The sequence below is a fragment of the Falco naumanni genome, chromosome 5, assembly GCF_017639655.2.
Source record: "Falco naumanni isolate bFalNau1 chromosome 5, bFalNau1.pat, whole genome shotgun sequence".
NCBI classification, from domain to species: Eukaryota; Metazoa; Chordata; class Aves; order Falconiformes; family Falconidae; genus Falco; species Falco naumanni.
This window is the reverse complement of record NC_054058.1, coordinates 89,500,429-89,526,016: the sequence shown is the minus strand read 5'-3', so window position 1 is coordinate 89,526,016 and position 25,588 is coordinate 89,500,429. Positions and strand designations below refer to the sequence as shown.

Sequence of the window (25,588 nt, the reverse complement as noted above, 5' to 3'; positions counted from 1 at the left end):
TTGGCAGACTTCCACTGCAAGCTAGTTTTTACTGCTATTCATTAGCTGACTTATCAAAAGAGTGTAATCAATGCCTGTCATAACATAAATACATGACCCTTTTGAGTAGCCCAAGCGCCTATGTTTGCTTCTCTTTGAAAGGCATATAAATTCCTAAGGGAAACAGAAGGTCAAATTAACATTGGCAAACTTAGCTTCTATCAGTTTGTCTATATCATTTAGGAATATTGAATTTTTTTTTAGAGGCTCATTTTTCATAATTTTCCTTGTAAGGCATCTGGACACATACCTTTTTTTTATTATTATTTTTTTTGCTGATAATGCATTACTGAAAATTATTAGATTCTGCTGAGACAAAGATACAGCATGGCTTATGAACACACAGCAATCAATGGATGTTATTGAATGAGATGTATGAATTCTTTTACAGAAATTTGAAATGATCTTCTTAAGTATGGTATGTGCCTGGACAAATTGAAACAAGTTGTAGTTCTACAAAGATTTGTCTAACATTAAAACAATGAGCAGGATGCCAAGTTGTTATTAAATAAGTTCCTAAAAAAACATGAAGAGATGATTGATACATTATTTTCATTTGAACTGTAAGATGACAGGGAAATAGCCTGGATTCTACATAAGATTTTTGTATCTGCTCTGTGATTTCTGTACTCTGTTTTAGGTTTAACAAGATTGGGGTTTGGGGTTTTTTCAGCTTCCTTTTGAATTTTGGGGATAATCTGCCTACAGCACAAACTAAGGTGTGGTGGTGTTACAGTTTTTAAACTGCTCAATAAAATACTAACTTTACTAATATATTTATGTAACGTATTTGCACATGAAAGACAAATACAGGAAGTTAATTTTGATATAATTTTGCTAGTTTGAGTGCATTTATGAGTAGGTTTGATAGATATAAATTTACTTTTGTAACATTACATGTTTTTAATACAAATTTTCTGACATTAACGCTGAGATGATGTTAATTTAGCCTAGGTATTAGAAATTTTCTTTTGCTTATGTCTTGTATGATGTTACGATGAATGTTTCTTTTTCTTTGTGAAAAAATGAACATTTCAGCTGTAAAGCTGTTTTATGAAAGCTGCTTTCTGTAAATGTCTGGGGTAACTCTCGGCTGGTGAGACATCTCGAGCACAAGTGTTATGAAGAGTGGGTGAGGGAACTGGGGTTGTTTAGTCTGGAGAAAAGGAGGTTCAGGATAGACCTTATTGCTCTCTGCAACTCCCTGAAAGGAGGCTGCATCAAGGTGCCTGTTGGTCTGTTCCCCTAAGTAACAAGTGATAGGACAACACAAAGTGGCCTCAAGTTGCACCAGGGGAGGTTTAAGTTGGATATTGGGAAAAACTTCTTCCCTGAAAGAGTTGTCAAGTGCTTTAACAGGCTGCCCAGGGAAGGGGTTGACTCACCATCCCTGGAGATATTTGAAATACTTGTAGATGTGATGCTTAGGGATGTGGTTCAGTGGCGGACTTGGCAGTGCTGGGTTAACATGTTTGGAGTTTGGACTCCATGATCTTAAAAGTCTTTTCCAACCTAAATAATTCTGTGATTCTGTGATTTTAAATCATAAGTTACTTAATGTGTCTCTACAGTGTTTTAGTGGTGAAGACTGGTATTAAACAGTTTTAAATAAAACACCAGAGTCTTGCTAAATTTTTTTTGCCAGTTGAATGTTGGGGTAGTTTATGAATTGAAAAACAAGACCAAAATAGAGTGCCCTGTGTGTTTTCCAGATGTTTTTTTAAGATTTGCAAAAATGCAGTCAAAGGAGTTGGTAATTATATTTCATATATATTTTATTTTAGTGCATATCTAAAGCCAATACAGAATTGAAAAAAAATTATATTTAAAATTATATATATATAATAGTTATATTTTAAATATTAAAAAATACTAATCAATAGCAGGAAGTTCAAAACATGGAAAACTCATAGAGATTATGCCATGGGATTATTCTAACTTTTTTTTTCTTTGCTAAAAAGACATAAATTTGTATCTGAAATACCAGAAATTAGTATACATTAGTAAAAAGAAAGCAAAGCATGTGTCAGTAGCATGGAACATATCCTTAGGGTCACACCAAAGGAGCTAAAAGTGAATGAATTAAGAAAGTGAATTTTTGTTTGATAAAAGAGTAAGGTTTCCGTAGAGACTATCATTTAGATGTAACATTTATTCTTTGACTCTTTTTCTTTATATAACTATGTATTTTTTAAAGTACTCGAAAACATGCTGTCTTCTCTAATTCTTTCTTTCTTTTGCTCTCATTGGCATAATCAGAGCAAAATGACTTTCTCTTAATAGAGCCTGACAATTCTGAATCTAACTTACTGCCTTTTCTTCTCAGCCTATCATCTCTATAATAGGACAAGGCAGTTGACTTTAACAAATTCTTATTTTATTACTTGTCTTATATCTTTTGTTGTTGTTACGCACAGTGGCATAAAATAGCTGATCAAGTTGTGTTGAATAACATCACAAAATTGAAAGTTAGTGGCTTTCACAGTGTGAAACCAATAAAGAGCTGCAGTATTTCTGTTCACATGACTGAACTACTACAGAGTTTTTGGGAACCTTCTGATATATCTGTTAGTATGCTCCATTTGGAGTAGGAACTTGTTATTGGGCTATGTGATATCTACAATTAAAGTTTTGATGTGATATGTTATAAGCACACAATTATCTAATTTATCTTAATTGCATAGACATTACATTGCCCAAATAAAACATGTATTTCTAAAGTCAGAATACATTCCTGAGGGCTTGTAAGAATATTCAATAGCTTATTATATCTATGCTTTGCTAACACACAGTTTGACATGCACGTAAAAGAGTTATTTTTTTATATTGCTGGTATGAGGGCAGTTCATATTACAAAAAGAAATCACACACACAAAAAAAAAATAGAAAATAGAGGCAATACTGAAAGTTTTAGGAAGTGCTCCATGAGAAGTTCAGGATTCCCTGTCTAAAGATGTGATTTAATTTTTAATTTTCACATATCATTTTATGCAGCATAATATCTGTTTCAGAAGCAGCTGATATAATTAGAAGGTTCTGTTCCCAATTTGAGAATGGAAAATTAATTTTCTTGAGATTTTATTGAAAGAAGTGGAATTTAGGAAAGCAAACGAAAATGGCTGGAAAGATGCTATGAAAAATAGCAAACCCTTTACATTAATTTCTTTGTTTGGTTAGTAAGAAGTAGAGAAATTAACTGGGCCATCATGGAAAACTTCTTGAAGGCCTTTGGTGTTTTAATAAAAAGCAGTATTTTTTTTATTAGAAGGCATTCTCTCTCTCCATGTTAAATTTCCCTTTTAGAAGTCTTTAGTTCTTTGCATAGACATAAAAAGAAAAATTGTATATCATGAGTCTTTTCATATGGAAATAGATGTTTGTATTTCCCACCTTGCTCAGAAAAAAATAGACAAGTAAATATGTATAGCAGTGGGAGGCAATAATAAGATACCATTGAAGTTTCACAACAGTAAATTTTGTCTACTGCTTATGCCAAGGATCTAAGAAAGCCTGGAAGATTTTTCAGGTTTGTTTTCCTACTGTTTTTGCTCTTTTTTTTTTTTGCCAAAATGCATTTCACAAAGGACACAAGAAGTAGCAGATTTATTTTTGTAGAAATTTGTCAACTTTTTACTTAATTTGAGTAACAAAATAACAAAAACTTAATTTGAGACTGGTATTAGGTCCTATTTTTTAATGGGAATTGTAGTTTCTAGGGGCTTGAGCGTTTAGGTTCAATAAAGAAATATTCTAGTGCTTCCATTATAATTATCAGAAAGGAGATTTATATGAACTTTTACCAGTGCATCTTCTCAAGTTTGAAGATATGTGGATCGAGTGCTGACATGCTATACCACCTATCTTTGCCAACGTGCACAGGAGTGAAATTATTGCCTTCATTTTGTTGTTAGTTTTTCTTTGCCATTTTGAAATCTTTCTCCAAAACTGAAACCTGCAAATTTTGGACATCTGCTACTGGCATTTCTGTGTAGTAACTGGAGTTATTTATAGAGCAAGATTCAAGAGGGAAAAAAGCAGTTGTAAAAGTTATGTTGAAACAAAGTATTTGGAGACCTCTTTCATCCTTCTTTTCTATCAGTAATTAATGTCTGTAGAAGTGAAATGTTCCCTTACTTCTGTGGAAGTGGAACGATTTAGGCGAGATGTGCAGAGTTAGGTGCACTAGATAGAAAGGGGAGTCTGATACCAAGTCAGGATCTGGGGAAGAGTATCTCAGCTGAACTCCTAGTACTCCTTCTCATTCACAGCTCGAAAGGGAATAAAGACTTCAGGCATTGTGTTTGGTGTTCTCATTTATGGACATTTTGCTCTTAGCTTTACTCTTACTATTCTTCTGTAGGGGTTTCCATTCTGCTCACAGAGTAAGACATCTCAAGTGTTGACGTGTAGCTGTGTATTTTTATGAAACTGTTTTAAAATACAAACCTGAATTTGGTCAGCTTAACTGATAAATTTAATCCTAACCTGAATATCAGATATGTTTTGGCAAATTGAAGAAAATCTGGGAACAGCAAGAAAGTGAATCAGGATGAAGGACAAGACCCCCTTTAGTCACTTTAGCATCTACAGAGAAGGTGTCAGATAGTTTATGCAAGCTAGATTTACTGGGATTTCTATAGGGTCCGTGATAAAAGTGACTAAGATGCTGTATAAATTTATCAAGCCTCAGCAGAGGTGACCAAAAGAGAATACTAGGTGTAGGCTGTCAAGCACCTATCTTTTTTTTTTTTTTAATGCCTGCACTGGAGTACTTATCTAAGGTATATGAGCAGACCTTCAGGTAGCTTCTAGAGGAAGGGTTTCTGTCTTTCTACACACTAGCATAGAGCAACTTGCTATTCACACTTCTCAGCCTGTGAAGGAGTGACTAAACCCCTAAAGACACCTCTTACATCTGTCAAAGCTGAACCCCAGTGGAACCAGGGATTCGGGCATTTTTGAAACTGAAGAAGCCTGTATAAGGGTCACTAGATCTCAGACTAGCAATTCAATCATCCTTTGAAAAGACTGAAATCAGCTTCGGTCCCTGATCCTTCAGTGTTCATATGAAACATATCAATCATTGCATAAATACAGAGGTTGCCCAGGGACTGGTTCTGATGAGAGTTTGAAGAATTCATACCTGTGAGTAGGCGGGACACATAGAGACTATTCATCACTGTGTGTTTTCCTATTGATTAGTGCTTTTAGTTAATAGAAATCTTAATACTTACATTCCAAAGTTTATACATATTAGTTATCTTCATTCATTCAAACAAACACAGTACATATCTTAGACAGCATGAAAATAAAACTATTGTGATAGAAACTTTTATAACTACTTCAATGACAGACAAGTAGTTAAATTAGCTAGTCCAAAGATTAATATTTAAAGTTACTAAAAAGCAGAACGGAGGGAAAGTTAGTATACTCCGCTGAATGACAAAAACACCTTTTTGCTAAATTAACTATGACCTACTGGAATTGACAACTCAATTGTTTTCCTGTTAGTGTCATACTGCACATTACTCTTATGCAGACGTGTAATTTCACATTTTCATCCACAGTATTCCTTTAATTTTTAGTATGATTCAAGAATTGAGTGTCTAACAGCAAAGCTAGTTCTTTATTATTTATGTGTACTCACATCTTCAGTGTATACAGACCAATAAAACATACACAGGTCTTTCTGTCACTTTTGATTTATATGTTCTAAATTAGAATTAATACATCTGGTAGTTCCATACAGTTGTGGTCAATGCAGTACAGTAAATTCTGCACAATAGATATGGTGTTAGGGGCATGACTACAGTAATTTCTTATGAATGTGAGGTTTGGTTAATTTTGCCAGAAATCTGAGGATTTTTGGCCATTTCTTCTCTCTCACTGTCAAATACAGAACATTGCTCCCCCAAGATTAAATTAAAAGTACTTCTGTGCTCACAGTAAATTAACGCTTTGCTGAGAGCATAGATTCATTTAAAGATTTCCAAAATAATTTTGTTACATTTTGCACTGCTTGCATAGCCTTGTAAAAGTTTGTTACTACGGCTGATGTGATTCTAACTTTGGCTTTCCTTTTTATTTTCATCTAAGCAGTATCTTGTGATAAAGCTTAACCCAGAGGGTTGGGGTTTCTTTGGTTGTTTTTTTTTTTTTTCCATAAATATTTCCTATGTTAATTATAAATGGTAATTATTTAATCTGATATTTTTTCCTGTTGTACCAAAAATAACTATATGACATGTTACACTCAAAATATTATTGGCAAAAGGTAACATACCATACATGGACCCTAGAATTTACTACTGGTGTATTTAAAATCTTAGCAATCTAATCAGAGGACAGCAAGCAGGTTCAGAAAACCAGGTCTAAATTAATACAGAAAATTCTTCTAAATGAAATTACTCTTAAACTTGTTATGCAGGAGAAGTTGCTAATTTCTTCCTTTTTCTCAAGTGCTGTGCTCACCTTTCCAGCCCCCCTCTGGGTCAATGCTGTCAGTTCTCCCGAGGCAGAGGGCTGGTAGGAGGGATAATGGGGAGACTGCAGGATGCTTATCTTTGTTGGGAAGATTTCAATGTTTGTTGAACTCCTTCCTCCTCAGCAGTGGAGCCTACTGCTTGTTATTTCAGTGTGCTCCCTATGCTGCTGCCTTCTGGCTGCTCCCAGTTGGGGGGTGAGGTGACCCCCTTCCCAGGCTCAGCTCCCTCCATGGGCTCTTGTTTCTTAAACAGCAACTAAGAAACTGTGTTTGCCAGACCCTTCCATGGAGGCGTGCCCAGGCAAGGGGGGGAATAGGCAGGTGGCCCTAAGGCAGGCACTGAAACCAGGCCAGGCCAGCCCTGAGCGCTGGGCTCTCAGCTCAGGGCAGAGCCTGTGACACTATGTCCTGGTTTAACCCCAGCCAGCAACTAAGTACCACGTAGTTGCTTGCTCACTCCCTGCCCCTCCCCGCCCAGTGGGATGTGGAGGAGAACCGTAAGAAGGTAAAACATGTGGAATGAGATAAAAAAAGTTTAATGGTTGAAATAAAATAATAATAATAACAACAAAAACAACTGTAATGAAGAGGAGAGGGAGAGAGGGAAAAAATTGAAGGAGAAAAAACTAAAAAAACCCAAACCCAAGAAAATGCACAATACAATTGCTCACCAACTACTGACCAATGCCCAGCTAGTCCCCAAGCAGTGATCAGCAGTTCCCAGCCAACTTTGTCCAGCTTATATACTAAGCATGACGTTTTATGGTCTGAATATCCCGTTGGCTAGTTCTGGTCAGCTGTCCTGGCTCTGCCCCCTACTGACTTTTTGTGCACTTGCCCATTGGCATAGCATGGGAAACTTGAAAAGTCACTGATTTAGAGTAAGCACTACTGAGGAACAACTAAAACATCAGCGTGTTATCAACGTTAGTCTCATACTAAATCAGACACACAGCACTGTGCCACCTACTAGGAAGAAATTTAACAGTCCCAGTCAAAACCAGGACACACTACTAGGAACTACTAAGAACATTCATCACCAGTCCTGGCAAACTGGAGAGGTCCCAGAAGACTGGAGGCTAGCCAATGTGATGCCCACCTACAAAAAGGGCAGGAAGGAGGATCTGGGGAACTACAGGCCTGTCAGCCTGACCTCCATGCCGGGGAAGGGTATGGAGCAGATCACCTTGAGTGCCATCATGTGGCATGTGCGGGACAACTGGGGGATCAGGCCCAGCCTGCATGGGGTTATGAAAGGCAGGTCCTGCTTGACAAACCTGATCTCCTTCTACAACCAGGTGACCCACCTAGCAAATGAGGCAAAGGCTGCGTTGTCTTCCTGGACCTTAGTGTAAGCCCTTGGCACCATCTCCCATAGCATTCTTCTGGAGAAACCGGCTGCTCATGGCTGAGCAGCTGAGGGAAATGGGCTCATGTAGTCTGGAGCAGAGGAGACTTGGGGGAGGTCTTAGTGCTCTCTACCTGGTCAGGAGGCTGTAGGCAGGTGGGGGTAGGCCTCTTCTCCAAGATAACTTGCACCAGGACAAAAGGAAACAGCCTCAACTTATGCCAGGGGAGGTTTAGATTGGATATTAAGAAAAGTATTTTCACTGAAAGGGTGGTGAAGCATTGGTCAGGTTGCCCAGGGAAGTGATGGAATCACACTTAGCAGCATGGCTTAGCGGTGGACTTGGCAGTCCAGGTTTAAGTTGGACATGATGATCTCAAAGGTCTTTTCCAACCTAAACGATCCTACGATTCTAGGAGGCATTATTCCCTATGTGTCTCTGATTCCAAATTCTTTACAGCACTCCTCATGAAGAAATAAAGCAAAGATAGTACATATATAAAAAAGAAACAGAAGAGGAAAAAAAAATAATGGATAAGAAACAGAAGCTTCTAATAACAGCAGGAAAAAAGTTTGTCTTTGAATATTTAAAGATATCTTTATTGTATCTCACAAACAAGTATCTTTTCCTTCTAATCTTCACACTAAGTTTGCCTCCTAAAACTAATTATGCATGTGATCAAATTCAAACAAAGTAGTTTAATTACCTCTTTTGGCACTAATTTATAGCCTCTAGATTCTTCCTAATTAAGAACCCTAAGCACTGTTTCAATCTTCTCCATCATACCTCTATCACCTGGTGTGATTCATACCTGCTAATTCCCTTCAGACACTAATGCTATATATCAGAAAGACATTTCCTAGGATAAAAGTGAACTTTTAAACTATGTAAGAGTTAAATGAAAGAAGTTTATATGCCAAAATTTTATCCTTAAACAAAGCATCACTATTCCTGTATTATATACATAGTCAATGCTCTGAAAAAGTCTGCAATTCAACTTCAAAATATTTTCGACTTCTCGAACATGGTGGCTTAAAACAACTGTTTTTCATTGATTTGCTAGTTTTTCACTGAAACACCATTTTCTTTTGCTGAAATCCTTACAATGGTATTCTCCTGTGTATTTGTGTGTGTGTGTGCAATGAAGCATTTTTAAATCTTATATGCCTTTTTTTTACAAGGCAATGCTTTAAATTCAATACAGTATACAGTCCTTTTTCATAGGGAGTCTGAAACAGATGAAGGGGTTCTTTACAGCAGCTGGGATATTCTTAATGTACCTAGTGTGAATTGCTGTTCTTATCAAGGAAAAGCATAGAAATTTCATCTGAATTAAGTATTCTGGAATAGGCCAAAATTAACAGAAATTTTTTCTTACTTTTGCCAGTCTTGATTTTAAACAAATACAAATTTTGTAAGTCTAGGTATTTTTTAAAGCCACAGCAATTAAAATGCAAAATGTAAAGCTTTAAATGTTAATAAACACAGTAAATCTAGATTTGATAAATGGAAAGAAGACTGGGTTTGTTTCATTAGAACTAAAATGTCTTCTACTGGCAATACTCTGTTGTGTTACAATTTCTTATAGGAAAATATTTTTATCATTCATAAATGATCCAAAATAAAACCCTAGATCTTCACATGTGCTGCTACAGGACTTCTATAACAATCATTCAGAACAAGCTGAAATAAGAGATACCAACATTTAAATAAATGTTATTACACTTGGTAGAACTTTACTTTTCTCATTTTTAAAAAATTTACATAATTCTACACTACCACATGTGGGTGGAGTAGGAGTTCAAAACAAATGAGTCAATATTTTTCTTCAGGAAAAATACCATTAGCAGAGCATTCATGAGTAATCATATAATCACAGGCAACTGTCCCAGACCCATAATATACGACGACAGGCACGCTTTAAAGAAATAGCTCAGACAGAGAGAAAGCTCTCAGTATGGAAAAACCAAGATGTTATTCCAAAAACAATGAATAAAAACTTGACAAATTTCCTGCAACCAATTATAACACAGTCCCCTCAGCTGTAAAATGAGATTATTAACATTCCTGCTCTGCCAATCCTTAAATCTTTTCCCTAGTCATACTTGAAGTTCTTCAGTGCAAGAACTTTCCTCTTACCCTTTTAACTAGAGTCTGCCACAGTGGGTTCTGTTATATTCTGCTGAAGAACAGGAAAGGCAACTAAAAACACAAAGTCCCATTTTATTATGTTGTAAGGGTTAACGCTTTAGAATTGCTTAAGTTAAATGACCAAAACCGCTGTTTATTTTTTACCATCTCTTGGATGTAGACATTTATGCATAACATACATAAAAAAAGGCAGGAAAGACTAGTTTAAATATATTATTTCATTCTGTAAAAAGTTAGAAAAATCTAATCTACTATAAAATTTCCAGCTTGCTTTTTGCATGAAAGATTTGGAGAACATCTTTCTGTCAAACTTACTTAGAATATTTTGCAGTAAATTAGCAGAAAGCATGCATAACTGCAACCAGAACAATCACTGAATGGAGTTCAATATAAATTTAGAAGTGACTGCATTTCTTTCAGTGATGATACTTTACTACCACCTTTTAAACGACAAAGCCTTTGTGCCATGGTGTGGCAAAATGGAAACACTCTAAAATGGTAAAACAGTCTGCATATGAGCAGTCAAGTAACAGCTTATTCCTAGATATTTCCTACACAGTAGAAACAGCAAGCCCTTCTAAAGTCTTATTTCTCTGTCATCCTTTCCCTTATAGACTTATCCCTCCCTTTAGACCTCTGCAGCCCTGTGACCCCCTAAACACCATATTGCTCTGTGGAGGAATTACAGAGGAATGAAGGCAGGTTAATTATCATTGATAATATACAGAGCTGTGGGCTGGCTTCAGGGGCGGTGGGCTGGCTGATGTGGATAATGTGCAGCTGTCGCTGGTTCATGTTAAGTAGTTAAATAGCTCTAAGGGGTATGGAAGATGAGTATGGGATGAAGAGAGTCCTAGAAGAAGCAGAGGGAGAAGAGAGACACACTCATAATTATGAGTCTCCATGTCCTTCAGAGAGATTACTATTGACTTCAATGTGTCCTTCTGGATACAAGTAATCAGATAAAAGTATTTGTAGCTTTTTGCCTACTGCAAACCAGCAAACGTGATTTTTGGTATTTATAGAATTGTAGGATCATTTAGGTTGGAAAAGACCTTTGAGATCATCATGTCCAACTTAAACCTGGACTGCCAAGTCCACCGCTAAGCCATGCTGCTAAGTGTGATTCCATCACTTCCTTGGGCAACCTGACCAATGCTTCACCACCCTTTCAGTGAAAATACCTTTCTTAATATCCAATCTAAACCTCCCCTGGCATAAGTTGAGGCTGTTTCCTTTTGTCCTGTCACAAGTTATCTTGGAGAAGAGGCCTACAGCCTCCTGACCAGGTAGAGAGCACTAAGACCTCCCCCAAGTCTCCTCTGCTCCAGACTACATGAGCCCATTTCCCTCAGCTGCTCAGCCATGAGCAGCCAGTTTCTCCAGAAGAATGCTATGGGAGATGGTGCCAAGGGCTTACACTAAGGTCCAGGAAGACAACGCAGCCTTTGCCTCATTTGCTAGGTGGGTCACCTGGTTGTAGAAGGAGATCAGGTTTGTCAAGCAGGACCTGCCTTTCATAACCCCATGCAGGCTGGGCCTGATCCCCCAGTTGTCCCGCACATGCCACATGATGGCACTCAAGGTGATCTGCTCCATAACCTTCCCTGGCATGGAGGTCAGGCTGACAGGCCTGTAGTTCCCCAGATCCTCCTTCCTGCCCTTTTTGTAGGTGGGCGTCACACTGGCTAGCCTCCAGTCTTCTGGGACCTCTCCAGTTTGCCAGGACTGTGTATAAATTATGGAGAGTGGATTGGCAAGCTCCTCTACCAGCTCCCTCAGTGCCCTTGGGTTTAAAAAAACCCATGTACACCAGCCTCTTCCTGGTTTAGCTGCTTTTTAGCTTGCTTTCAATGAACACGTCTCCTGGGCCCAGAAAAGTGAAGTATTCTTGTAATATCACAGAATCATAGGAAAATAGGTTCATTTAGATTCAAAGGGAACTTGAAGATCATCTAGTTCCAACCCCCTTGCAGTGGACTAGGACACCTTCCACTAGACCAGGTTGATCAAAACCCCATCTGAACTGGCCTTAAACACTTCGGAGGATGGGGCATCCATAATTAATGTGAGCAACTTGTTCCATTGCCTCACCAGCCTCACAGTGAAGATGTTATTCCTAATACCTAATTTAGATCTATCCACTTTCAGTTTAAAGCCATTACCCCTTGTCCTCTCGCTACATACCCTTGTAAAAAGTCTCCACCTTTATTATAACCCCCTTTCAATTATTGAAAAGCTGCAATAAGGTCCACATTGAACCTTCTCTTCTCCAGGCTGAACACCACCAATTCTCTCAGACTGTCTACATAGGGAAGGTGTTCCAGCCCTTTGATAATATTCATGGCCCTCATCTGGACCTGCTGTAAAATGTCCATTTTTTCTTATGTTGGGTGCCACAGATCTGAAGACAGAACTCCAGGTGGGGTCTCATGAGATTAGAGTAGAGGGGGAGAATCACCTCCCTTAATGTGTCGGCCACACTTCTTTTGATGTAGCCCAAGATACAGTTGGCTTTCTGGGCTGCAGGTGCATGTTGTTGGGCCATGTTGACTTTCTTGCCGACCAACACCCCTAAGTCAGTGCTGCTCTCAATCCATTTTCTGCCCAGCTTATGATTGCCCCAACCTACTTGAGGTTCTCATGGACCCACCTCTCAAGGTGTCAAGGTCCCTCTGAATGGCATCCCTTCCCTCCAACCTGTTGGCCATATTACACAAATGTTCTTGGTCAGAGGACCCAGTAGGTTTTCAAAGCTCCGTTGTGTTTCTGTTGTAGTAGTGTGCTCTAATTGAATATGAAGCTATGGGGCATCATATAGTTTGCAAATAGACTGTGCCCTGATCTTGAGCAAATGTTTGGTAATTAGAGATCTCCAAGACCGTTGTTTTTTTAATTACTTTAAATGTGATTATTATCCTTCTGATTCTCTCTGCAGCACTGTTACAGGGGACAGAGTCCTGTTGTGGTGTGGTATGGCCAACAGACATTGAAATTTTCTTAGGCGTTGCTGTTGGTTGGTGATTGATGTTTGGTCTCAGTCTACAGCAACAGGTGGTCAGAATAGTGTATTTCTTTTTTCTCCTTCTTCTTCATCTTTTATGTTGGTTGTTTGTTTTTTTTTTTAACTAGTAAACTTCCTGCATTCCTCCTCCCCGCTCTCCCTGCCCTCTGCTCCTCCCCACCCCCCCCCCTAACCCCCCCCCCCCCCCCCCCCCATCCGGCCCCGCTGCTTGTTTCCCTCCTTTCTTTGGGAATATAGATGATCATCTTCAATAGCTTCCTTTTCTGCTTTTCTTGTATTGAAACTACTGTAATCTTACCTGCTCATCTAACTACAAGAGATGGAAAGCTATAATAACTGCATCATCTCTAATCACATGAAAATGTCCTCTTTTAGTACAATAGACCGGTACTTTTAGTGACCCTGCATCTAGCTAGTTCAGATTCCTTGTTCATCACCCATGTGACACAATCTATTGTTCATATTTTTGATTAGAGTTTTCTTGATGGATAATATATCTAGAGTTTGCTGAATCTGACTCTCAAGATGAGTCAGTTTTACTCCTTCTCCGTCTCCTACTCCTCCTGACATTTCTGCATCAGAAGAAGTAATATTCTTTGAGTCATTTTTTTTTTTTAGAGATCAAAGGGAATTCAGTCTGAGGAAGCCATATCCACATGCATCAAACAGGAAACTTTCAGAATATTAGTGCAACCTATTGAACATTTTTATGGCCCCTTACTTTCTGGCTTCTGACAGCTTCCTATGAAATTTTTTCCCCTCCTTATCTTTTTGGTTCAAATATCAGTAGATCTGAAAAGCAGAGCGCCAAGGAGACTGTTCCCTTTGATTAATAAATGAATATATTTGCTGTAGAGCCAAGAATGGAACATCTTGTAACTGTTGGCAGCATTACTAAAAGAATAAGTATCCTCATGGAAAGGGGCAGACCATAACAAGAGTTTTGATCAAGAGGAAAGAAGACAGTCTTAGAAAGGCTTTCAAGAGTTGTTGCATTACTGTAAACAGCTATCTATTTTCTTCTGGACATGGTCCAGTGACTGCAGGAACTAAACAAGTCATTTTCAGGCTCATGATTTTGAAACCAGACTTTTTTTTAGCTACTTGACTTCCTTTCTTCCTTTCTGGCAGAGTCGGCCTGACTTCATAGTCCACTGCCAGGAATGTGGCATTCATATTTTCTAGCTCAGGAGGTTACCACTGCAAATCTGCAAAAGATGGCTATCATTTTCCATTCCAAAGTGTTCATTTCTGCACTGCTAAAGAAAACTGGAGTGTGTCATATAAGACATTTGGGGAATCCGTCCGTTTCAGTGAGTTCATCACGAGATTAGTGGTGAGAATGAAAGTCCCCATTTGACCATCTCCCATGCAGAAGAGATGATAAATGCAGGATAGTCCCCTATTTTAACTTCTCTAGTGGCTATAGAGATACAGTAAGCCAATGCTACTCCTCCTTCACTGCTACTACTCCTGTAAAGGAGATGCCAGGGAAATAAGCTGGAGCACAGCCTACTCTGGCTGTCTCCCTAGTTGTGTTATGACTGGATGTTTTTCTTGAATGTGACAAGTAAAAGTATTTCCTTGTGTAGACCTTGTATTCTCTGAGCCTGGGATGGTAAACAATTCCTGACTACATCCTATCATGGATCTGCTACATCCACCAGATTTTCAGTGCTAAAGAAAATATGTCAGTCTGTGTAGATTCACAGATTCACAGTCTGCTCCTATGAGCCAATGACTACCATGCATGAAGGCAGCCATAGTATTAGGAAAACCATTTGTCTAGGATTTACTTATTTTAACAGTTTCAGCCATTTTATTCTTCTCCCCCTGCCCCCAGAGAGAAAAGAAGGAAACAAACAAGAGCACAAATATTCTGCTCAAAATCTTCCTTGAATTCAGTAGATTCTTTGGGTTCTGACTACAAAACTTGTCCCTCAGACACAGCAGTGGCTTTTTGAGTCGTAGACATCAGTGGAATGTAATTAAAGCACAATTTTAGTACTCATAGGCAATAATAGAATACATTTGTTGGACCAAAATCTCATTTGATTTAGGGGGATTCTAGAGCTTGTACAAAAATTTCAGTGAACATCAAGGAAATTCCTGAGTTTTCTGCTTGTCTGGATGGTTTAAGAAACAGTGAGTACAATCTAAGGCAAAGTTCTCTATAAGTATTTAGAGATATAGTCCTGACTGACTCGGTGTATTAGAAGGAAGTACACATAATTTAGTCTGTATAAATATATGTATCAATATATGTGTATGTGTGCAAGTAGTTATGTATCTTTCAGGATGTGGCCATAATTAATTTGGCATGGATTTTGTTATTTTATTAACTTTGTGCTGTAGTACGGTTCCTTTGTAAATTGGTGGAAGTGATTACCAAAGGAATGATGCTCATTCTGCCACTGGATGATTCAAAGCAAGATTTTGCATAATAATTCCTGACAAGATATCTTCCAGTATAACACTATAAAAACAGAACATTTGGGAAGACAAGGAAACTTCAATAACTATTTTTGTAAAAAAAATATGCAATAGAAACTTCTAATAAGATGTTAGAATTCTGTAAAGAGGATGCTTTTTTTTGGAATAGACACACATTCACTGAAAAATCACGTATATGTATGAACCTATAAATTATCATTATGATAAATTATATAAACATAAATAAATAATATAAAACATAATTAATAAAAATAGGCACAAACGCTAATGCATAAAATAATATATTTATATACATATATATATTTTTACATATTTAAACATTAAGCATATTCCTAAGTCTTTCTTTAGTCATTGTCTTCTTACTAAAACATTTTCTTGCATTTTTTTTCCTAAGTTTCATACAGTCTGAAAACCTTACCGTGTAAGGATACCTCTTAAAGATTCATTTTGCTTGATGTGTAATTATCTATAGCAAAAGAGAAGGCTATTTGATTCTTTCTATTATTATATGACTAAATTGATACCATGCACATGGAGGAAGATCAGTATACTAATGTGAGCTACATTATCGGTCTCATAACCTGAGTCAGAAGAGAAGTGACATGTCCCAGATCAGGACTTGAAGCATGTGCCAACTTTATTAAAATTGTGAGGCTTTCATGAATTCAGCCCCATGAACAGTTACGTTTTACCGGCGAGGAACTGCCCATTTTGATTACTCTGAGCACTGCTGGAGTCTGTTTCCTTTGATTCATGACGGCTCCTACTCATTGCTCTTGGGCCACTGCAGACCTGTCACTTGCAGGCTGGCATCTGCATCTCCTCAGCTGCTGGGACTGGGCTGCAGCTGGTCCTTTTGGAGACAGCAAGGGCTGCTGTGATGCTGCCAGAGTGCATGGTGTCCTTTTACCAGTAGGAAGGGTGTAGGTTCTTGGATGACATGGCTTCTGCCTGCTCACATAGAACAAAGATCCAGTTTCTGCACTGGCAGGAACTTAATGTCTTGGAGTTGGCATGAGTATTTGGTTTCCTACCTGGTGCAGGATGTCCTTTGGCAGAAAGCAAAGATGAGGGACCTGCTTCCTTAAGTGGCAAAACATCACTGTGAATCTAGGCTGACAGTAAAGACTTGATTCTTACTGGCTTTGAGGAAGGGAGAGAAGGGGAAGAAAAGCTTTTAGTGTTTGGGTTCACACTGAAGTACCTAATTTGTAGGTAGAGATGTGATGGTTCCTGCTGTATATAAAATAATGACCAACACTGAGAAAACATGGTATTATTTCAGTTGACAGTGGCTTAGTTTCTTCATAAGACTGAAAGGAAAATTAAGGGCTGTCTAATACATGTTTTCTGCAAAATACTCATTTTGTTCCTCATCTTCTATAAACAGATCTTTTGATGTGTTTTTTTCATAAATTTTTATCATAAATTTTATTAGTCTTCCAGTTTTTCTTTCATACTGCTAGCTATTTAGAGGGTGTCTAAAATATTGCTGTGTATTATAAAAAAATAAGACTTTGTAAAAAAAATAACTCTCACTAGCAATAACAATAATACTAAGAATTAATCCCTCATATCTTGTTGGAGAGTTGACTACCGTTGTGAAAATTTAGCCTTGTCCTTGTAGCAAATGATGGCTGTGAATTGCTTTGGCATATTATCTTCTATGGACTTACAGTGTAATTAGTGTAATATTTATTATGCTTCATTAACTATTAACTATATACAAGTTACTAAATTATTTAATTTTCATAAATGGAAGTTATCTTTCCATAATTCTAATAATTAGGACGTTTTACTTAGAACTTTGTCTCAAAGTCAGTGAGAAGAAATTGACTGTTAATGAGAAAAACCTGCTTTTATTAGAGAGCTATTTAACATAGCTGAGTATTTTTCTTGGGGCCCAGGCAGATGTTGAAGCAAGTGAAAATAGTAAGATTTCATACTGACTTGTAAATACTAATGCTGCTCATTTTGAGTAAAAAAAGCCAAATTCATATGTTTCAAAAACATTTTGTGTCAGTAACCTTGTTTTTTGATGCAAACATGCATGTTATAATAGACAAAGCACAAGCTCTGGTGTTTAAAATAGACCGCTACAAATGTGCATTGGTTTTAGATGGGTTATATATGTACCTGTCATACTTGTCATGAAATACTGGGATTTATCTGCAAGAAAAGATGTCATATTTGGATAAAATGATATCAGGGTGAAGTATCAATAACTTTAATTATTACTGAAAACAGGGCTATTCTTGGCTCTCTTACACGTTGTTTTTATTAGCTAAGTTCCACCAGTTGACATGAGGAGTAGCCTCTCATGTGTCTTGTTAATAAGTACATCAAATACCAGTGAGAATACAGAAACTTGTAGTCTGCAGTCTCACCTAGGTCTGTTTTCTTGCGGAGCAGACCAGGAGCTGTTTGGAATCATGACAGTTAGTGGAACTGTGAAGGTACACTGTCACCTTGAATCAGAGTAAGGAGTTTCTGTGTATCAAAGGATTAGAAAATGAGTTATAATTGAGAAGTATCTTTTCGTTTGCCTTAAAATTTTACCTGCAGAAATTGGCTAGCATCTAATGGGTAAAATGAAAAACTGATATAAAATAATAATAAAATTATCAGGTAGGTCTTACTATTCAAGATGAATTTATAATGCAAAAACCTATAGTAAGCAATAATATAACAAAAGTGTGTGTTATGGCGGTTTTAATAATTCATAAGAGTAATAACATGGAGAGAAACTTATCTTTTAAAAATTAGTGATTTTCAATTTACTATTTAAAGCATTATTTATTTCTACTAGCCTCTGGCTGAGTTACAGACTGAGGTGGGTAAGTACCAAAGACTGTAATTGTATCAAAAGTCCTTGCTGATACACTGTTTCATCTCTTGTAGATGAGGCTGTATTAACACTTGGGCTGAATTAACCCTTAAAACTCTGAATCAACAATGTTAAAGCCAATGCTTTCTCATATTTAACATATGTAATTTTCTGCTCATTATTGAACTATGCTGAGATATTTTTTAAATGCATGGGTTTGGAATTATTTCCTGTCTTTTCCCATCTAATTATTATCTTATTATCTGCTCCCACCCCACCCCCACCCCGCCATTTCTATTGTAAAAAACCAAATTAAATAGAATTGCTTTCCCAAAAGGATGGACATTTTGGTTGCTCACTGTTTTATATTTAGGGCTTGTCATTGATAGACTCATTCTCTGGACATAATGGAGGAAGCCAAATGTCCAAACTGGTACTTGCAGGTGTCTTAGACATATGGGAAGAAACCCAGATGCAGAGAAGTGATACTTCCAAAGCATTTTGAAGAAGGATAGACTTATAATGGGACTTGGAACATCATGGTGTCACTGACATTTAAATATGAGTCTATGCAAAAAACATATTATTTTTCTTCGTCATTTGTAGACTTAGTTGTTTGGTTTAATAGTCGTCCTGGCTTAATATTTCAATAACTATGCTGTAGAAATATCTCCTCTTGGCAAACTTTCCTTCTAATGAATAAAATGTGTCGCTATCTCCCTTTTAGTAATTTAAAATAGAAATTATGATAAGCAAAGTAAACCAAAGAAGGAGTTAATAGAAAAATGAAGCTGTCATCAACATCTTGGCCCTCAGATCTTTTAAAATAGCGAGACCACTTTGAAAAAAGTCCTGGGGCCCAGCCTCTTGATTTTAGCCTTATTCTTCCTATAAGACTATTTATTACATGGAAGTGTTTGTTGGTTTTTTTTTTCCTTAACATGAAATATTTGATGTGATTTTCCTAGAGGGACCGCTTGAAGGTTGTGGTAAGCGACTAGTTTCTTGGAATTTACTCCTATTTGGACCCTGATGGAATTGTAGCTGACCTTATTGCATCTTCCATTAAGTAGTTTTAATGTACTTACCCTTGTCTAATCAATTACTAGTGTGGAAGCAAAATTCTTATTCCTTCCTAGCATGTTGAACTTGCTGATGACTCTTACTTTCTTCTCCTGTGCTATGAGCTCCTTCCACCAAGTTTATTTCACAAAAGCCTCTTAATTCCTTACAGCTTTCCCTTCATGTAAAAAAAAAAACAGTATAGGGCAGCTGGCCAAATAATTTACTTAGAGATCTAATGTGTTTTTCTTTATGTGCTGTTTTTTTTTGTTGTCTAATAAAAGTTTTGAAGTTGTTGCTTTTTAATTATGTTTTGAAGTCACATGCAGCATGGTATTTTCTAAAGAAAAATGTATACCTTCTTTGAATCAGAAGCTGAAAGCTAAAATTCAAATTCCTTCTTCACACTTTGCCCCTGCTCCAGCGTGGTTCCTTCCCATAGTCTGCAGTCCTTCAGGATAAACCTGTGCCAACATGGGCTCTGCAAGGGCCACAGTGTCTTCAGGAAATACCCACCTGCTCTGGGATGGGGCTTCTTCATGGGCTGCAGTGTGGATATGTGCTCCACCACGGTGCTCTCACTGGGCTGCAGAGGGGCAATCTGCTTCACCACGGTCCTTTCCAGGGGCGGCAGGGGGATATCTGCTCCAGCCGGTGGAGCGCCTCCTCCTCCCCCTTTTCTCTGGCCTTGCTGTCTGCAGGGCTGTTTCTCATGGGGTTTTTTTCCCGCCCTCTTCACTGGTCTCTGGCGGTTTTGCCTTGCTTAAATAAATTTCCCAGATGCGCTGCCGCACAGGCCTGTGGAGCCCTATGGCAGGTGGGCTGGAGCCGGCTGGAACCGGCCGTGCCCGGCCCAAGGCAGCCCCGGCCGCGCCTCACAGAGGCCGCCCCCAGCCCCGCCGATGGCACCGGGGCACTAACGGCCTCTTCAGTGGGCCAGAACTGATTTTGTCCAATAACTGTGGTAAGTGATTTGTCATCTTTCCTTTTCTTTCCCTTGTTCCTAATGCATGTTCGTAGGCAGTTGGGACAGTGCATTGCATGTGATGGATGTTATTTTCTGTGCCACTGGAGGTGACAGTGGCACTGTGGTTCAGCCACCACACTGATGGGAGCCTCATGACACATAAGAATCTACATAGAGTACAGTAGAGTCTTAATTTCATTTGTCAATACAGTTTCTCAGCTGATAGTGCTGAAAGAAGTTATCCAGAAGGGTCTTGGAGATACATCTCTCTAAAGTGTAGTGCTGCCTTGGAAGATGCTGAGTCTCCCTTGTCACACTTAAGTAACATTCTGCTGAAGACTGAGCATCCTGATTTATTAACAGTTTCCAGCCCTGACATCTCTGAAGAGAACTATGAAATATAATTTCAAGTCGCTTTTTTATTGAAATGAAAACCAAGCATTGACAAGAGAAGTGAAAAAAAAAAAATCCAAAAAACAAAACACCAAAAAAACCCCCCACACAAAAAAAACAACCCAGAAAAAAAACAACAACCCAACCAAACAAAAAATCTCCTCAGTCCTTGAAGTATCAATTGACTTTTGATCCAGTCAGCTATTTCTGCTTTCTGTAAGAACTGATTTTTGTCTTACATAAAAGGACATAAGCTTGACCCTTGAGGCAGATTCAGGTTGATAAAATCCCAACACATTTCCTTCAGTGGTATTTTGAGCCTGTATGAATATGTTACATTTTTTATGCAAATATATTAGAAGTTTTGTGGGCTAGAATGAGAACAAATAAGCGCTGCAAATTGAATATGGTGGTAGGGAGGTGATAAAAGTTTATTTGGAATTGAGTTAGCATACTGGACCTTTATTTATTGGGCTATTTGGAATGCTTGGAGCTGAGATTTTGTGTACTTTCTTGGTAGTTTTATTTGTGTCATGTAGCTACTTGTGCAGCTGAAAAGATACCAATTCTGATTTTCTTAACAGGGTGAATAATATGTATGGTTATTTTGTAGACATTAGATAGAATGGAGGATCATTTGGTGTTTTGGTTGGTTGTTTTTTTAGGGGCTTTTTTCATTGATTTTCAATGGTAATCTCTTTTCCCACATCTCTCAAGTCCCTGAACCTCAGGGCAGGGACTGGGGGAATTAAGTCCTTCCCATAGTAGGAGATCAGGTTTTGAGAGCACCTTGAACAACTGGTTGCTTTTAGACCAACTTGAACATACATAAGTCCATGGGACCCCATGAGCTGCATCTCAGGGTCCTGAGGGAAATGGCTGATGTAGTTGCCAAGCCACTCTTAATCACATTTCAAAAGTTGTGGTGGTCAGACAAAATCCCCAGTAACTGGAAGAATTTACTGGGTTAAAGAAGCACCACATCTCTTTTTAAAAACAGTAAAAAGGAAGACCCTGGGGTCTACTGACCAGTCAGTCTCACTCTCCATGCCTGATAAGATGATGGAGCACAATCTCCTGGATCACTTGTTGAAACCTGTGGAAGACAGGGAGGTGATCAGAGACAGCCAGCATGGCTTCATCAAGGGCAAATCGTGCCTGGCTAATCTAGTGGTCTTCTAAAATGTGGTGACTGCATCAGTGGAAAAGGGAAGAGGCATGGATCTCATCTACACGGACTTCTGTAAGACCTTTGATATGATCCCCCACAACATTCTTGCTGCTGAATTGGAGATATGTCGGTTTTGTTGACTCTTAGATGGATAAGGAACTGGCTGAATAGCCATGTCCAAAGAGTTATAGTCAGTGACTCAGTGTCCAAAGGGAAACCAGAAATGAGTGGTGTTCCTTGAGAGTCCATACTGGGACCAATATTATTTCATATCTTTATCAGTGACATAGACAATGGAATGGAGTGCACCTACAGCAGGTTTGCAGATGACACCAAGCCGAATGATACAGTTGATTTGCTTGAGGGAAAGGATGCCATCCAGAGGAACCTTGACAGACTTGAGGAGTGGACCCATGTGAACCATGAAGTTCAGCAAGGCCAGGTACAAGGTCCTGCACCTGGGTTTGGACAATTCCCAATATCCATACAGTCAGGAGATGAATAGATGGAAAGCAGCCGTATAGTGAAGTACGTAAGGATACTGATAGATACAAAATTGGAAATAAGTCAGCAATGTGCAGTCCAGAAAGCCAATGGTATCCTGGGATGCATCAAAAGAAGGGTGGCCAGCAAGTCGAGGGTGGTAATTCACCCATTCTGCTCTTCTCTGATGAGATCCTACCCGAGTACTGCATCTATCCCTGAGGCCCACAGCACAAAAAAGATGTGGACCTCTTACAGCAGGTCCAGAGGAAAGCCATGAAAATTGTCGAGAGTGGTGGGACACCTCCCCTATGAAGACAGTCTGAGTTGGCATTGTTCAGCCTGGAGAAAAGAAGGCTCTAAGGAGACCTTATTGCGGCCTTTCAGTGCTTCAAAGGGCTTATAATAAAGGGCCTGTAGTGACAGGACAAGGGGCAATGGTTTTAAACTTTGAAACTGAAAGAGGGTAGGTTTAGACTGAACCTAAGGGAGAAATTCTTTGTGATGAGGGTAGTGAGACACTGGAACGGGTTGCCCAGAGAAGCTGTGGGTTCCCCATCCCTGGAAGTGTTCCAGGCCAGGTCAGATGGGGCTTTGACAGTGGAGTTGGACAAGATGGTTTTCAAAGGTCCCTTCCAACCTAAACCATTCTGTGACTCCATGATTCTAATATTCAACCACCACTTTTTTCTAACTATAGCTAAACTACTGACAAGTTATTTTAGTACTTAAATGTTACCATGGTAAATATGAAAGATATAGTAAAGAGTACCTTTGAGAGAAAACGTACATCAGAAGACCCGATGTGTGTGTGTGTATATATATACATATATACATATATATATATAAAAAAAATAGTGGTATGTTATTTGGCCCATTTTTTTCCAGTATTTCTGTTGTTGGCATATTACTGCAAAAAATACATTTTTCTTCATTTATTTTTCTCTGGTCAGGTATCAATAGTCTTCTTCTTATTTACCTATTTTTGTAACCATGGCGAGGGAATAATACATGAATTGCAATAACTGCAGTTGTAAATAAGCCTGTCCCTTTAAAGGAAAATGTAGGTGGCTTTCATTGAAAGACTAGACTTAAAAAGGCATTTTTTGTGCTTGCAAAATAATGTATAAATAAATACACTCATATAGGTTATGCTCTTAGGAAAGAAAAGGAGGAAGCAATTAACCTGAGTCTTTTAGCTACTTAAAGCAGTGATTCTGTAGTCTCGCCCTCTTTCTTTATCTGTACTAACCCTTCAGAATGGAAGGAATTTTTAAAATGTGTAGTGCTTTGAAAATGGTATCTCTGAAAAAGAAAGATTCTCTCCATCCATCTGTATCATGACAAGCCAAATTTACAGGTAGCTTGTTATCTGTGTGCATCCTACAACACTCAGATTTCAGCTAAGTTGAACAAATCTACTTTTATTGTGATCTGTTTAGCAGTGGAATGAAAATAATAAATTGCCTTTAGAATGAAGTTTCAGACAAGAATACTTGCTTGGATTACTTTCTGTAAACTGCAAAGCCATGCTTCTATCAAACATAAAAGACTTCTCTCTCCCTCTCCTTTCCCTATCTAATGTCAGCACTAGAAACTGACAAAACCATCTTTAATAAAGACAGACATACCTTTGAGAGAAATTGAGAAAGTTATTATTCGAATTTGGAAACAGAATTAAAGTTAAAACTCAACTTTAATTATTATTTTTTTTTTTACATTTTATTTCACTTGTTTGCTTTGTTTATATGTATGCCTAATGTAGTATTTAAATAAGAATTAAAAAATAATTAAAAAGGGAAAATTACTTTGTACTACTCAGAAATCCTGCCCAGTTGATCTTTGCATAAAATGTATTGATAAAGAAGTATGTTCATTATTCATGTTCCAGTAAGACTCGGTGATTTCTGAAATTGAGTAACCATGGAAACACAACTGGGTAACATAAGGAGGAAAGTGCAGGGGTAAATTTACAGTCGGTCTTTTAATCAAAATTTATTATGTGGATTCTGTTTTTACAGTGTAATTGACCTCAGTTTTTAAACTACTTTCTTACCAGTTTAAGAGTGTGCAGGTGTATTATATATATGTATGCATACACATATAATATGTATGTATGAAATATAGCTATTTGAAATAAATGTTTTATTTACTTTTGTTACAGGTTTGGTTGTTTTTTTTTTCTGATTTTTTTAAACTCTGTAAATTCTAGCCAGAAAACTTACCGGCTTCTTCTCCTTCATTTTTGTTTCATAGAACTTTTTTTCTAAATGAGACTTTGAGTATTCTTCCTGAGTTATAAATTAATTTTAAAAGGCAAATTTGTAAAGCATTATGTGATAGAATACTACAGTATTTCGAGCATTAGGAGGATCACAGATGGATTATCGGACAAAAGTGTAATAAAAATGTTACAGATGTTAGGTAAAGTCAGTTTCTTGTTACTGTGTAAAGCATATGTTGTTTTTATTGTGATAAATTGCAGAACTTGTGGAGTTTTGCGTAGTACTTAGCACACATTCCAGTGTCTGTCTTTTATATTGCTTGTGATTGTGGACCAAAATTATGTGTTTGCTTTTTTAGGAAAGTATGCCCCAGGTATTTCTGGACTATGCTTTTTATATAATGACCTGGTGGGTAGTGTTTTCTGTGTAGCATTGCGAACCTCAGCCTGCTATCTTTTCTTAATGTTTTTAATCCACATGAGGATATGCCTTCTTGTATGACAGAAAATGTGTTGAGTTCTGTGTGGTTAATAGCAGCAATTTTAAAAATTATTCTTGCTTTCTCTCACTATCTGAAAACTGTAAGGAACAAATATGTTAAGCAATAAGGGCAAAGAGAAGCTTTTTAGCTTCTGTACTTTAAAGTTTTTAAATTTGTAATTTGTGAGTTTCTTTGGGATAAGGGTCTTTGTCTGAATTCAGCATTTGTTGGTGAGGATGTCTTTCCTCCTGAGTATTCTTTTTTTGCCACATTTCCCTCATTTGTCTTCTCCTGTCACATAGAGGAAATGAAATAGGAAGCTGGGTCCTACAATGTATTCTCTTGGTTCTGGTGCAACCTCTAAAATGCATCAAATGTCAGGCTATGCCCAGTGTGAGCAATTCATAAAGAAATAGCTTCAACATCTTGATCACAGTCAGGCTTTTATTATGAAAGTAGCTGGCATAGAAAGACACC

The 25,588-nt window shown here is 37.9% G+C and overlaps 1 protein-coding gene across 8 annotated transcripts in view; it reads left to right on the top strand.

Moving 5' to 3' along the window:
- TAFA5 (TAFA chemokine like family member 5) overlaps window positions 1–25,588 on the top strand; it is a 441,406-nt gene that overhangs the window by 148,174 nt on the left and 267,644 nt on the right. Inside the window, exon 2 of one of the 8 annotated variants that reach the window (XR_005828243.1) lies at window positions 19,298–19,318. The exons of the other annotated variants lie outside the window; for them this stretch is intronic. The gene's annotated coding sequence lies outside the window, so the exon portion shown is untranslated. The remainder of the gene's footprint in view (window positions 1–19,297; window positions 19,319–25,588) is intronic. 8 annotated transcript variants of the gene reach the window in all.